Source organism: Panicum virgatum, chromosome 5N (assembly GCF_016808335.1).
Source record: "Panicum virgatum strain AP13 chromosome 5N, P.virgatum_v5, whole genome shotgun sequence".
Lineage (NCBI taxonomy): Eukaryota > Viridiplantae > Streptophyta > Magnoliopsida > Poales > Poaceae > Panicum > Panicum virgatum.
The window spans coordinates 16,746,420-16,760,105 of NC_053149.1; positions in this window are offsets into that span (position 1 = coordinate 16,746,420).

A 13,686-nucleotide genomic window follows, 5' to 3' on the forward strand; every position below is an offset into this window, starting at 1 on the left:
TCTAACGTGTAGATCATGATTTAGAAGTCATAATTTTCGGAGGTCCGGTTAATTTATAATAAATTTTCTAAGTTTAAAATCATTTCTAAAATTAATAAAGGATTTTCGGAAAAATAAAATCACAGAACGTGACACATGGTAGCACCAGAGCGTGCCACATGGCACGCTGATGTCAGCATGACATCAGCTCTAGGCCAATCTTTGCTGACATCAGCATTGTCAAAGCTGACGTTAGCGTTGACTGGTCAACATTGACCAAGTCAAAGGTTAGTGGGTCAATTGTCAACTGGGCCCACTTGTCGGTCACTTAGTGTCACTGACAGGAAGGATCCACTGGTTAGTCGGGGTCCACATGTCAGTCGCACTGTGAGGCTGACATGTGGGACCCACGTGTCAGCTCGGGTTAAAACAAAAAGGAAAAAGGAAAAGGGGTTAACGGGCCCAAAAATGGATCGGGCCAGGGGCGACCATGGCCCGTCTTCACTCCCCTTCTTCTTTTCTTCATTTTCCTTCTTTCGCTGACGGATCGGCCCCACGTGGCATCGTCTCTTCCCCTCTAACAGATGGGGCCCTCTTGTCGGTGACGGCAGGATCCGATGCGGCTTCGGGTGTATCTGGTGCGGCTCTCGCTGGTGTTGGTCGGCGTGTGTGAGCTAGCTTGGGTACGGGTGCAGCGCCCCCATGGCGTTCGACCAAAGGTCGCAACGGAGCTGGACGCGCCTTGTGCGCGATGTCGCGGCTGCGGCGTGGCTGTGTTCGCGCCCAGCGGGGTCATGGCATGGCTCGGCTCGACGGCGGCGAGGCGGTGCGGTGGCCGAGGGCTGAGCGAAAGGGCATCGGTGGTCTAGCTCGGCTTAGGGACAAACAAAGGCCAGGTCGGTGGGTTTCACGGCGGCACGATGGAGCTCGGTACAGAAAGGGCGGTGGCTTTGGGCGTGCATGACCATGGCGAGTGCAAGTCATGGCCTTGCGGCCGTGTAGGGCAGGGACGCACGAACTGGCACCTGTGGTGTCAGGGCCGCGGCGGCCACGGGTCACGGCGACGGCGGGTTGCTATGTGGTTCACGACGGCACGTCGGGTCCCTGCAAGTGTAACGAGGGGATGGGATGGTCCTATGGTGTCACACCCGGTTTACAAAAGAACATAAACCGAACGATCATATACGTGCTAGGATCAAATCACACGTATATACAATAGAATGAACAGTATATCACAGCACATACCACATAAAAAGATATAATAAAGCGAGTACGAATGTTATTTATTCCATTAATGACAAAATGTCTGATACAAATATGCGGAAGCGTAGAACAAGTACGAAACTTTCTCTGAAGCTGGGCGCCACAGGGATGTCGACTGGGAGACGAACGCCTAGAAGTCCTCATACTCCTGGTAGCTCCGAGTGAACTCCTCCGCGTCGCTAGGAACTGAGCAGCAGTAGGGTATCCCCAAAAAGAACAAGAGGAAAAGAGTAGAACAGGCAAGAGTGAGTACACAACTTGTACTCAGCAAGTATAACACAAACTATGAGACTCTAAGGTTGGCTGACTCAACTGCATTAGCTTTTAATCTTGGCAAAATTTTATTAAAGCTAATTACTACAAGTGGATGAATTACCATAAACCCAAATACATAGAAATTAATCAGAGTTAATTATGAACTACTGAGAACCAAACCAATTCGTAATAAATCTGATATTTGCATAATAAATCTGATAATTGCCTAGAAAATCATATAATTATCTAATAATTTAAATAATTGTCTAATAGTTAAAATAATTGTCTAATAAATTTGTTATTTGCTCAATAAATTTATTAACAGTCTAGTAAATCATTCAACTAAGAAAATATTAACTATGGTTTTAGGTGCACAATAATAAATTATTTAAATGTATAATAATTTTAATTACTACATGATAAATCATTTAGGTGCATAACTAATTATTTTAATTGCATAATAAATCAAATAATTGCATAATAAATCATTTAATTGTCCAACAAATCAATTCATTGCATAAGAAATCTAATAATGTTCACAGAAAATATTACAAGACATAATCATTCAACTAAGGGAATATTAACGATGGTTCTCTTTACAATCGTCCCTTCATTATGATCATGACGTGCGTACGGAGCCTCCTCTTCGGCTAAAAGAATACTTGTGTCAACCTCCACTGCGAACGGAGTCATATCTTCAACCTTATTGTATTCTTCTTCATCTGTGACATCGTCGACTCCCACAATTTTTCTTTTTCCTGCCAAAACAATATGGCACTTTGCCTCATCTCTGGCACCTACAAAACTTGATTTATTCCTAAACTTGTCCTTTCTCGTTTTGCTAGACATGTCCTGCACATAGAAAACTTGAGTGACATCTTTAGCTAGGACGAATGGTTCGTCTCGATAGCCAAGCTCTTTGAGGTCTACCGTTGTCATTCCATACTCGTCGATATTGACACCTTTTCCTGTGAGTTTAACCCATTGACAACGAAATAGAGGTATCTTCAACGGCCCATAGTCGAGTTCCCAGATCTCTTCAATGTAACCAAAATATGAGTTCGTTTGGCCACTAGAGTCGGTGGCATCTATACGGACACCACTATTTTGATTGGTGCTCTTGTTATCTTGGGCTCTTGTATAAAATGTGTAACCATTAATTTCATATCCTTGGTATATCAGGATTGAATTTGCCGGACCCCTGGCCAGCCAAGCTAGCTGCTCATGAATTTGATCGTTGGCCATGACTTCCTTCTGCAACCAGGTGGCGAATGTATCGTTATGATGTTTTGTAATCCATGTCTCAGACTTCAAAGGGTATATACTTCGCACAATTTGCATGTGCTCCTCCATGTATGGAGCCACCAAGGCTGATTGTTGCAGAACTGTGAGATGTGCTTTGCTCAACGTGGCATGATCTGTGGCATTTACTGATTTTCTTCCAAGTGTGCCCTGTCCAATCAGCCGCCCCTCATGACGTGATACTGGAATCCCAATTGGGCAGAGTTCTTCCACATAGTCAACACAAAATTCAATGACCTCCTCTGTGACGTAACCCTTCGCAATGCTTCCTTCTGGACGAGCCCGATTACGAACGTATTTCTTTAGTACTGCAAAGTATCGTTCAAAAGGGAACATATTATGAAGGAAAACAGGACCGAGAATACCAATCTCTTTGACCAGGTGAACTAGAAGATGTGTCATAATATTGAAGAATGATGGAGGAAATATCATTTCAAGACTGACTAAAATTTGGACAACATCCTCTTGTAGCCTGCTTAAACTCGATGGATCGATTGCCTTCTGAGAAATTGTGTTGAGAAATGCGCATAGCTTTATGATTGTTGCTCAAACATTAGATGGTAGAATACCTCTAAGTGCAATTGGAATCAATTGCGTCATCAACACGTGACAGTCATGGGACTTTACGCGTGCAAATTTCTTCTCTTTCAAGTTCAGTAGCCTCTTTATATTCGAAGAGTAGCCTGATGGGACCTTGATACTATTCAAACAGTCGAACATACTTTGCTTCTCTTCCTTACTAAGAGTGTAGCACGCAGGACCTAGATAATGACGTCCTTTATCCCTTTTTTCTGGATATAGGGCGGCCCGTTGTTTCATACGTTGAAGATCTTGCCGCGCTTCCAATGTATCCTTTGCCTTACCGTAGACACCAAAGAAACCTAGAAGGTTCACACAAAGATTTTTTGTTAGGTGCATCACATCAATTGCGTGGCGGACGTCTAAGACTTCCCAATAAGGTAACTCCCAAAAAATACTCTTCTTCTTCCACATAGGTGCACGTCAGTCATCACTCTGCACTGATTTGCTGTTGGGTCCTTTTCCGAATACTACTTTTATATCTTTGACCATTTCAAACACCATTTTCCCACAACGGTGCCTAGGCTTGGTATGATAATCTGTCTTTCCATCATAGTGAGCATGCCTCCTCCTTAATGGGTGCTTGATCGGAAGAAATCGACGATGACCCATATACACGATCTTCCTACAGTGCTTGAGGTACATGCTGTCGGTTTCTTCTAAACAATGGGTGCATGCCCTATAACCCTTATTGGATTGTCCGGAGAGGTTACTTAGTGCTGGCCAATCGTTGGTGGTTACGAAAAGCAATGCACGCAGGTTAAAATGATCCTCTGCGTGCGCATCCCACATACGAACACCCTCATCTTTCCACAACAATAGAAGATCCTCAATCGGTGGTTTCAGATACACATCTATATCGTTACCGGGTTGCTTCGGGCCGGGGATAAGCACCGGCATAATAATGAATTTCCGCTTCATACACAACCAGGGAGGAAGGTTGTATATACAGAGTGTTACAGGCCAGGTACTATGACCACTGCTCTGCTCACCGAAAGGATTCATGTCATCCGTACTTAAGCCGAACCTTATATTCCTCGCTTCATTTGCAAATGTTGGGAATGTTCTGTCCACTTTTCTCCACTGCGACCCATCAGCGGGGTGTCTCAACATATTGTCTTGCTTACGTTCTTCTTTGTGCCATCTCATCAATTTAACATTTGTTTTGTTCATGAACAAACGTTTCATACGTGGTATTAGAGGAAAATACCACATCACCTTGGCAGACACCCTCTTCTTGACACGCTTCCCCTCAACGTCGCCTGGATCATCTCGAGGGATCTTATATCGGCATGCGTTGCATACAGGGCATGAATCCAAATTTTCATACTCACCTCGATATAGGATGCAGTCATTAGGACAAGCATGTATCTTCTGTGCCTCTAATCCTAAAGGACAAACAACTTTTTTTGCCTCGTATGTTGTCTCCGGCAAGGTGTTACCCTCAGGGAGTAAGTTTTTTATAAGTTTCAGCAACTCCTCGAATCCCTTGTCAGACAAACCATTTGATGCCTTCCATTGCAATAATTCCAATGTGGTACCCAGCTTCTTTTGGTCTTGTTTGCAATCAGGGTACAACAATGTTCTGTAGTCCTTCAACATACGCTTCAGATCTCTCGATTCCTTTTCTGTTTCGCAACCTTCCTCAGCTTCGCGCAGCATCTGACCAAGATCATCTTCTACAACGTATCCTTCAGTATCTTCTTCAGGCTCACCCATTGCAGTGTCGTTGAAAAAGGAATTATAATTGGCTGCAAAGTCAGGAATCCTGTCCTCTTCTTCTACATTATTATCCAGCACAATTCCTCTTTCGCCATACTTGGTCCAAACATAGTAGTTCGGCGTGAAACCACTATTGAACAAGTGACTATGGATGGTTCTTGATGATGAGTAATCCTTCTCATTCTTACATAATTTGCATGGACAACGAACGAAACCGCCATACTTGTGTTTCTCGGCCGCTTCTATGAATTCATGCACGCCATCAATGAACTCCTTTGAACGCCGATCGGCCATGTACATCCATTGCCGACTCATCTAGGTCCACAATACATTTATATACATCATTTTAGTGTACAAATAGTTCATTCATACTATAATAAATTTGAATTCAAATATATAATTGATAATGCATATAACTATAATAAATAGATACTATTCACTTATCAAATAAATTAAATGATAACTGCTTCTAAAAACCAATTGCTAAGTTATGGAGAAAAATAACTAACTTTTTTTGAAAAAAAAACAAAAAATAGCCTTCCCTCCCCTCACTCAGCTGCCATGAACAGTGAGTTCACGGCAGTTTGGAGGGGGGAGGGGTTGGGGTATTTATAGGCGTGGCTCAAAGGCACCGGTTGGTGCTCAATAACCGGTGCCAAACAAAAGGCATAGGCACCGGTTGATGTTGCCAACCGGTGCCTTTGTTGTGGGCACGTGGCCGCACCGGGCCATGGCAAAATCCGGTGCCATTGTCCACCCTTTAGGCACCGGTTGGTTGACCAAAACCGGTACCTATTCCTCCTTGTGCTTTTGGTACCGGTTGGTGGTACTAACCGGTTCCTATATTGAAGTTTTGATACCGGGTGATGCTTTAACCTGGTACCAAACACCTTGCCTTTGATCGTCGCTGGCCAAAGGTACTAGCTGCTTTTGCAGCCGGTACTGATGCGTGGCATTAGTACCGGTTGCAACAACAGCTAGTACCTTTGGCCAGGACCTTTGGCCTTTTTTCTAGTAGTGGAGTCCCGGCTCTGATACCAATTGAAAGTGATCGGGTGCTCTAGCCTAAGAGGGGAAGGGGGTGAATTAGGCACTAATAAAAACTTTGACCTATGGTTCCAACTAGTTTGCACAAAACTTAAACTAAAACAAGCTATCTAGATGTGCAACTAGGTTGTTCTTGTGTGAAACCCCTATCCCAAAAGAGTTTAGCAACCTATAGCCTTTCCTATCAAGAAACTATTCTATAAAAGTAAAGGCACACAAGTTGCTAGTATGAAATGCGGAAGCTTAATGAGCGGGATAGAAGATAGCAAACTCTTGACGCGGGTGTTTATCCCGTGGTTCGGTTAGCCACAAAGGCACACCTACATCCACGTTGTTGTAGCACTCACTAAGAGTATTGCTACTCGGCCACCAAGTCTCTTCTGTGAACACAATCACAGTCACCTTGGCCCCAGGTTCCACTAAGGAGCTTCTCCACAAAGGATGGGGGTCTCCACGTCCCCCGCACAAAGATGTCGTCGCCGCTCCACACCAAGTCGGAGGGTCGATGACGTTGCCGGCGAGCTTCACGCTCCAAGGTGCCGTCGCACCAAGCTCTTGTTTTGGTTCGCTAAAGAACCACAGCACAAAGGCTCGAAACCTTGCAATCTCACTCACTAAGAGCTAATCCTTTACACAACACTCTCAAAGTGTGCTAAGGGCTAAGGATATGATCTTGATGCTTTTGTATGGCTTGGTGATGTTCTTGGGTGTGTGTGGGATGTCCAGCAACTCCAACAATCTTCAAATGGCCGGGGTGAGGCGTATATATAGGCCACCAAGTCTTGTAGCTCTTGCTCCAATGGTCAGCAGAAAATCTGCGTATCATCGGATGAACCGATGCCTCTGGCAGGGGTAGCATCAGTTCATCCGGTCACTCTAAGACACGAAGTAGCCGTTGAACTTCTGACTGCTGACACAGTGACCACCGGTTGAACCGATGCTTGCCCGTCGGTTAAACCGGTCACTCACAGCCTTCTTCTCTTCTGCTGACGTCAATGCACCGACGCAATACTCCGATGCACCGTCGGTTGAACCAGTGCTGAAGAAACTTCTCTTGGGCACTTGACATCGTCTCTGGTACATAGTACGCCCAAAGCACCGATGCCCTTTCTTGGACCGTCGGTTCAACCGGTGCCTATAGGCTGACTTGGCTTCGATTCCCTTCTGCACCAAACATCATAGCGTCGGTTCTTGCGACAAGCGTCGGATGCACCGATGCTTAGGCATCGGTTCTTCCGGTGCTCCTGATCCGAAGAGCTTTCAGGGCGCTGCCTTGAGACCCACGAGGGGCGGCTCCCCCTCGACCCCCGTCCGCTAACCGGGCCTAGCTTCTCTTGCTTTGTCATCACTTGAACCTAAAAGCCTGAGAATGGTCATCTTAACAATCATATTAGTCCAAGTGTTGTGTTGTCATTCGATCACCAAAATCACTCGAAATGGCATAAATGGTGCCATGTTCGTTTCAGGCGCTCCACCGGAGAAGGCCGAACTTGGCTCTCCGGGGGTCAGATCGACCAGGGCTCGGGTCAGGAGGGCTCTACACAGCATGAGTAACCCACCTGAGGCAACAGAACGGTGGATTGAGGCTCGGGGCGTGGTGCTCGACGGCGATGGCGGATCTGGGCGGCGAGGTCTCGCCGGAGTGCGCGCGCAGGGCTCACCCGTGCTGGAGTGGCTCTGAAAGAGGGTCGTGGAGTTGTTGCGGAGCTAGGGGAGGCTAAAGCAGGGTTCTAGCAGGGCAGTGTAGCACTGCAGGGCATCAGCCACGGTGGAGCTGCGGCGGCGAGATGCTTGCGTGCGATATCCGGGCACCCAGGGTGCGCCACGGGCGACATTAGCTAGCGCGAACGAGACAGGGGGTCCAAGCGGTGCTCACCGAGGCTCGAACTCGAGCTGCGTGGCTGTGCAGGGGCGTCGACATCGAGGTCCGGCGGCGGCATGCGCGGCGGAGCTCGGGGACGGGTCGCTGCAGAGGTCCTCCAGGCGTCTGGATCCCACGGGGAGCTTCACGGCCGAACTATCAATGAGGGAGGTGGGTTAGCGGGACCGGAGGAACGCCGGTAGCGAGGAAACACGGTGGCGAACAGATTCACCAGCGGTGGCATCCGGGCGCAATTCCGATGCTGCAGAGGTCGGAGCAGCGTGCTCGGGGAAGTTCCTGGGCACGGGGCGGAGCTGCTGCGCGTCCCTGGAGAGCTGTGGCGCGACGAAGCGGCGGTACCACGGCGGAGCAGGGAGCTCTACGCCGGCGAGGCAAGCGGGGGTGCTGGATCTCGGGCTGGGCATGCGGAGTTGTGCAAGTGCGGCGCAAGGGGTAGCCGGGGGCGTGTAAAGAAGGCTGGGCGAGATTCTCGGCACCGGGCGACGAAGGTGAGCTCTAGCGATCTCGGCGGGGCTCGGTTACTGATTCTGCGGATCGCGCGGACTGCGCAACAACCCGGCGTGATCCCGTGTGTAAGCACAAATTCGACGATACTATCGATACTATGGATCGCACCCCGCGTGGTAAGAAGAATAATAAGCCGCTAGACCCGTTCGACAAGATCCTTCACAACAAAAGGTGCCCAATCCACCCCAAGAGCAACCACTCGATGTGGGAGTGCACGATCCTGCGCAAATCCTTTCAGTCGGCACCTCCGGATGCCCCTAAGAAAAAGCAGAACAAGGATGACAAAGACGACAAGAAAGACCCCGACGGGTTCCAACAGCCGCAAAACATCGTCAACATCATATTTGGAGGAGATCCCAGCTTCTCCAAGCGAGCCCAGAAGCTTTTACTCAGAGAAATCCTTTCAGTTGAGCCAGCAATTAAGAGGCCACTAAAATACAGCGAGGTCCCCATCACCTTCTCCAAGGAGGACCAATGGACCTGCTTCTCTGAACCCGGAAAGTTCCCGCTAGTACTCGACCCAGTTGTCCAAGGATCCAAGCTCACTCGAGTACTCATCGATGGCGGCAGCGGACTCAATTTGATCTTCGCGAGTACATTGGCTAAGATGGGTCTCAACTACATGAGCTTACTCACTCCAAGCAAGGCCCCATTCTACGACATTGTTCCTAGAAATTCTTCTACACCAATTTACTCGGTCACCCTTCCAATCACAATTGGTACAGAACAAAAATTTCAAACGGAGTACATCAAGTTCGAAGTAGCAGACTTCGAATCTTCCTACCATGCCATTCTGGGAAGACCTGTGCTCGCCAAATTCATGGCAGTGCCACATTATGTATACTTGCTCCTCAAGATGCCGGGCAATATAGGAGTATTTTCTCTCCATGGAGACCTCCTCAAGTCCTTCGAGTGCGACAAGGAAGCGATAGATCATGCTGCCACAATCCGAGTTCCTAGCTCTGTCAGTGAAATACTTGCTGCTGCTAAGAAACTCTCACTCAAAGAATCAATGCCCTCCAAGAAGCCAAACCAGTCTTCGGTTCAGCCAACTGGGGACGTGGGCACAAAGACTATTCAGCTACAAGAAGGATATGACTCCAAAACTGCTATCATCGGGGCTGCCTTGGGCGACAAATAGGAACTCGAGCTCGTCAACTTCCTTAGGGCCAACCGAGACGTATTTGCGTGGAAACCAGCGGATATGACAGGGGTGCCCAAGGAGTTGATCGAGCATGCCCTAAAAGTCGATTCCAAAGCCACACCAAAGAAGCAACGGCTACGACATTTCTCCCCGGACAAGCGAGAACCCATCAAGAGAGAACTGGCGAAACTACTCACAGCAATGTTTATCAAAGAGGTCTATCATCCCGAATGGTTGGCTAACCCTGTACCCGTCCAGAAGAAGAACAACAATGAGTGGAGGATGTGCGTCGACTACATCGATCTGAACAAGCATTGCCCAAAGGATCCTTTTGGGCTACCACGCATTGATCAAGTAATCGACTCCACAGCAGGATGTGTCCTATTATCCTTCCTCGACTGCTATTCAGGCTATCATCAGATTGCCTTGAAAGAAGAAGACCAAATCAAGACAGCATTCATCACCTCTTATGGGGCATACGCCTACAAGACCATGTCCTTTGGGTTGAATAACGCTGGTGCCACTTACCTGCGCACGATACAACTCTATTTTTCTGATTAGCTACATCGAAATGTTGAAGCCTATGTTGACGATGTCGTCGTCAAAACCTTGACCTATGATCAATTCATCGCTGACCTGGAAGAGACCTTCAACAGCCTCTAAAAGTGTACCCTCTGGAAAACTACTCGAATTCATCATCAGCAACTGAGGAATCGAGGCTAATCCAAAAAAGATCATTGCCATTATGGCCATGGATGCTCCAGCTACTATCAAGGATGTCCAGAAGCTTACAGGCTGCATGGCAGCCTTGAACCAGTTCTTATCCAGGCTTGGCGAACGGGGTCTACCCTTCTTCAAGCTCCTCAAGCGACAAGACAAATTTGAGTGGACTACAGAAGCTGCAGAAGCACTCGAGAACCTTAAGCATCATCTCCAGTCACCGCCAATTCTTACAGCTCCACTACCAGGCGAGGAACTACTCCTCTACATCGCTGCGACTACTCATGTAGTCAGTACGATGATAGTAGTCAAACGTTTGGAGGAACGCCACGCTTACGGCGTCCAGAGACCAGTCTACTTCATCAGCGAAGTACTCTCTGAATCAAAGGTTAGATACCCATCAATTGAGAAAGTTTTGTATGGAATTCTAATCACCTCCAGGAAGCTTCGACACTATTTCGATGAATACAACATCTCAGTAATAACTGATTTCCCATTGGCGGATATACTCCACAATCGGGATGCCACTAGACGAATCTCAAAGTGGGCAGTTGAACTGGGAGCCTTGGAAATCAACTTCAAGCCAAGGACAACAATCAAGTCACAAGCAATAGTCGACTTCTTAGCTAAATGGCGAGAAAATCAAATCCCAGCACCTCATAACATCTCTGAGCATTGGGTAATGTACTTTGATGGCTCACTCAAGCTCGACGGAGGCGGCACGGGAGTTTTGTTCATCTCCCCCAAGGCAGAACAGTTGAAGTACGTGTTCCAGATCCTGTTTAAAGTCTCCAACAATGAAGCAGAATACGAGGCACTATTACACGGTCTTCACCTAGCAGTTTCTCTCGGCATCAAGCGACTACTTGTTTACGGCGATTCTCTACTCATCATTCAGCAAGTAAATAAAGAATGTGACATCAACAAGGATACAATGGACGCATACATTGAAGAAATCAGAAAGCTCGAGAACAAGTTTGCAGGATTGGAAATCCACCACGTGGACCGTGACAATAATGTGGGAGCAGATGTCCTTTCCAAACTTGGATCTACTCGAGCAGCCATTCCACCTGGAGTCTTTGTTCATGAACTTCATCATCCATTAGTCAAGGTACAAAGCCAACAAGCTGCTGACGCGGAGGCCCTCGTCACAGTCAGAGAAGTATTGATGATCCAAGAAGACTGGCGGATACAGTTTATCGACTTCACCAAGGAGTTCAAACTTCCACCACACATTGATGCCAAGAGCACTAAAGCTGCTCGCATCATCAGGCAAAGCAAGGGTTTCGTTCTTATCGGCGAAAACCTCTACAAACGCTCTGCCTCCGGCATCCTCATGAAGTGTGTTACCCTTGAAGAAGGCAAAGACATCCTCAGGGAGATACACGAAGGAGTTTGCGGCAACCATGCCGCATCAAGGACACTAGTCGGCAAGGCTTACAGGTCAGGGTTTTTCTGGCCAATAGCTGTTTCAGACGTAGAAGACCTTGTCAGACGATGCCCTGGCTGCCAATTCTTCGGCAAAAAGACTCACGTTCCAGCACATAATCTGATAACAATCCTGTTAGAGTCTGGACATGATCAGACCTCTAACCTTAGGTCCATGAGGATTTAATCATGTGCTGGTAGTAGTCGACAAATTTACCAAGTGGATCGAGTACAAGCCCATTGTTAAGATTTACCAAGTGGATAGAGTAGTGGATTTCATCTCTGACATCATCCACCAGTTTGGATTTGCTCATACCATCATCACAGATCTTGGCTCTAACTTCACATCGCAGTCTTTCTGGGATTTTTGTGATAATTCTTGCATTGAGGTCAAGTAAGCTTTAGTGGATCACCCTCGAGCAAATGGTCAAGTAGAGCGTATCAATGGATTGGTACTCGACGGCTTGAAGAAAAGACTCTACGACACCAATTCTATGAAAGGTGGCAAGTGGATTCAAGAACCACCCTACGTAGTCTGGGGTCTGCGAACGCAGCCTAGCAAAGCAACTGGACAAACTCCTTTCTTCGTCACCTATGGGTCAGAGGCTATAGTACCCACAGATATCATGTGGAAATCTCCAAGAGTAGAAGCCTATCAAGAAGGCGAGGCAGATGAAGCTCGACAACTTGAGTTAGATTTAGTCGAAGAGGTCAGGATCAATGCTTTGACCCAATCGGCTAGATATCTTCAAGGAGTCAGGCGCTATCACGATCGCAATGTCCAGGAAAGATCTTTCAACATTGGAGATCTAGTTTTATGAAGGATTCAAGATGAGACAGGCCTGCACAAGTTAAACTCCAGATGGGAAGGACCTTTCATCGCATCTAAGGTCACAAGACCCGGATCATACAGAATTACTGATGCAGATGGCAATGAGGTACCCAATTCTTGGAATATTGAACACTTGCGTAGGTTTTATCCTTGATCCAAGCAACATGGTGATGTCAGTTGATCTCTTTACTAAAGCAAGGGTTTTCATAAACTTTTCGACTACATAAAAGGCAGTTTTCAATCTGGCACCATCATCTCCGACTATTCTCCAAAAGGTTCATTCAACCAGGATAATCTCCACAGATTCATACCGACTTGAATAACCTGTTCAGGATAGCTTACACAGTCTTCCGTCGGATAACTATACAAGCCACATCCTTGAACTCGACGGCGTTCATCCTAACAGGTCAACTATAAGGAACTCCAGCCTTGCTTTAAAGGCAAAACTACTCCCTTGCTCGAGTATGTTATGGATACTATTAAATTTTGTCCTTCTTGGGTAACCCGACGGGGTTCATCCTAACCGGTCAATCTTGGTAAGTTCCTCCAGTCTACAAGTTAGACACCCTATTCGCTAGCTCGAATAGTGTAACACCCGGTTTATAAAAGCACACAAACCGAGCAATCATATATGTGCCAGGATCAAGTCACACGTATATACAATAGAATGAACAGTATATCACAGCACATATCACGTAAAAAGACATAATAAAGCGAGTACGAAAGTTATTTATTATATTAATAACAAAATGTCTGATACAGCGGAAGCGTAGAATACATATACGAAGTCTCTCGGAAGCTGGGCGCCACAGGGACGTCGACTGGGAGACGAAACGCCTAGAAGTCCTCATAGTCTTGGTAGCGCTGAGTGAACCTCCTCGCGTCGGCAGGAACTGAGCAGCAGTAGAGTATCCCCAAGAGGAAAAAGAGTAGAGTAGGCAAGAGTGAGTACACAGCTTGTACTCAACAAGTATAACACAAACTATGAGGCTCTAAGGTTGGCTGACTCAACTGCATTAGCTTTTA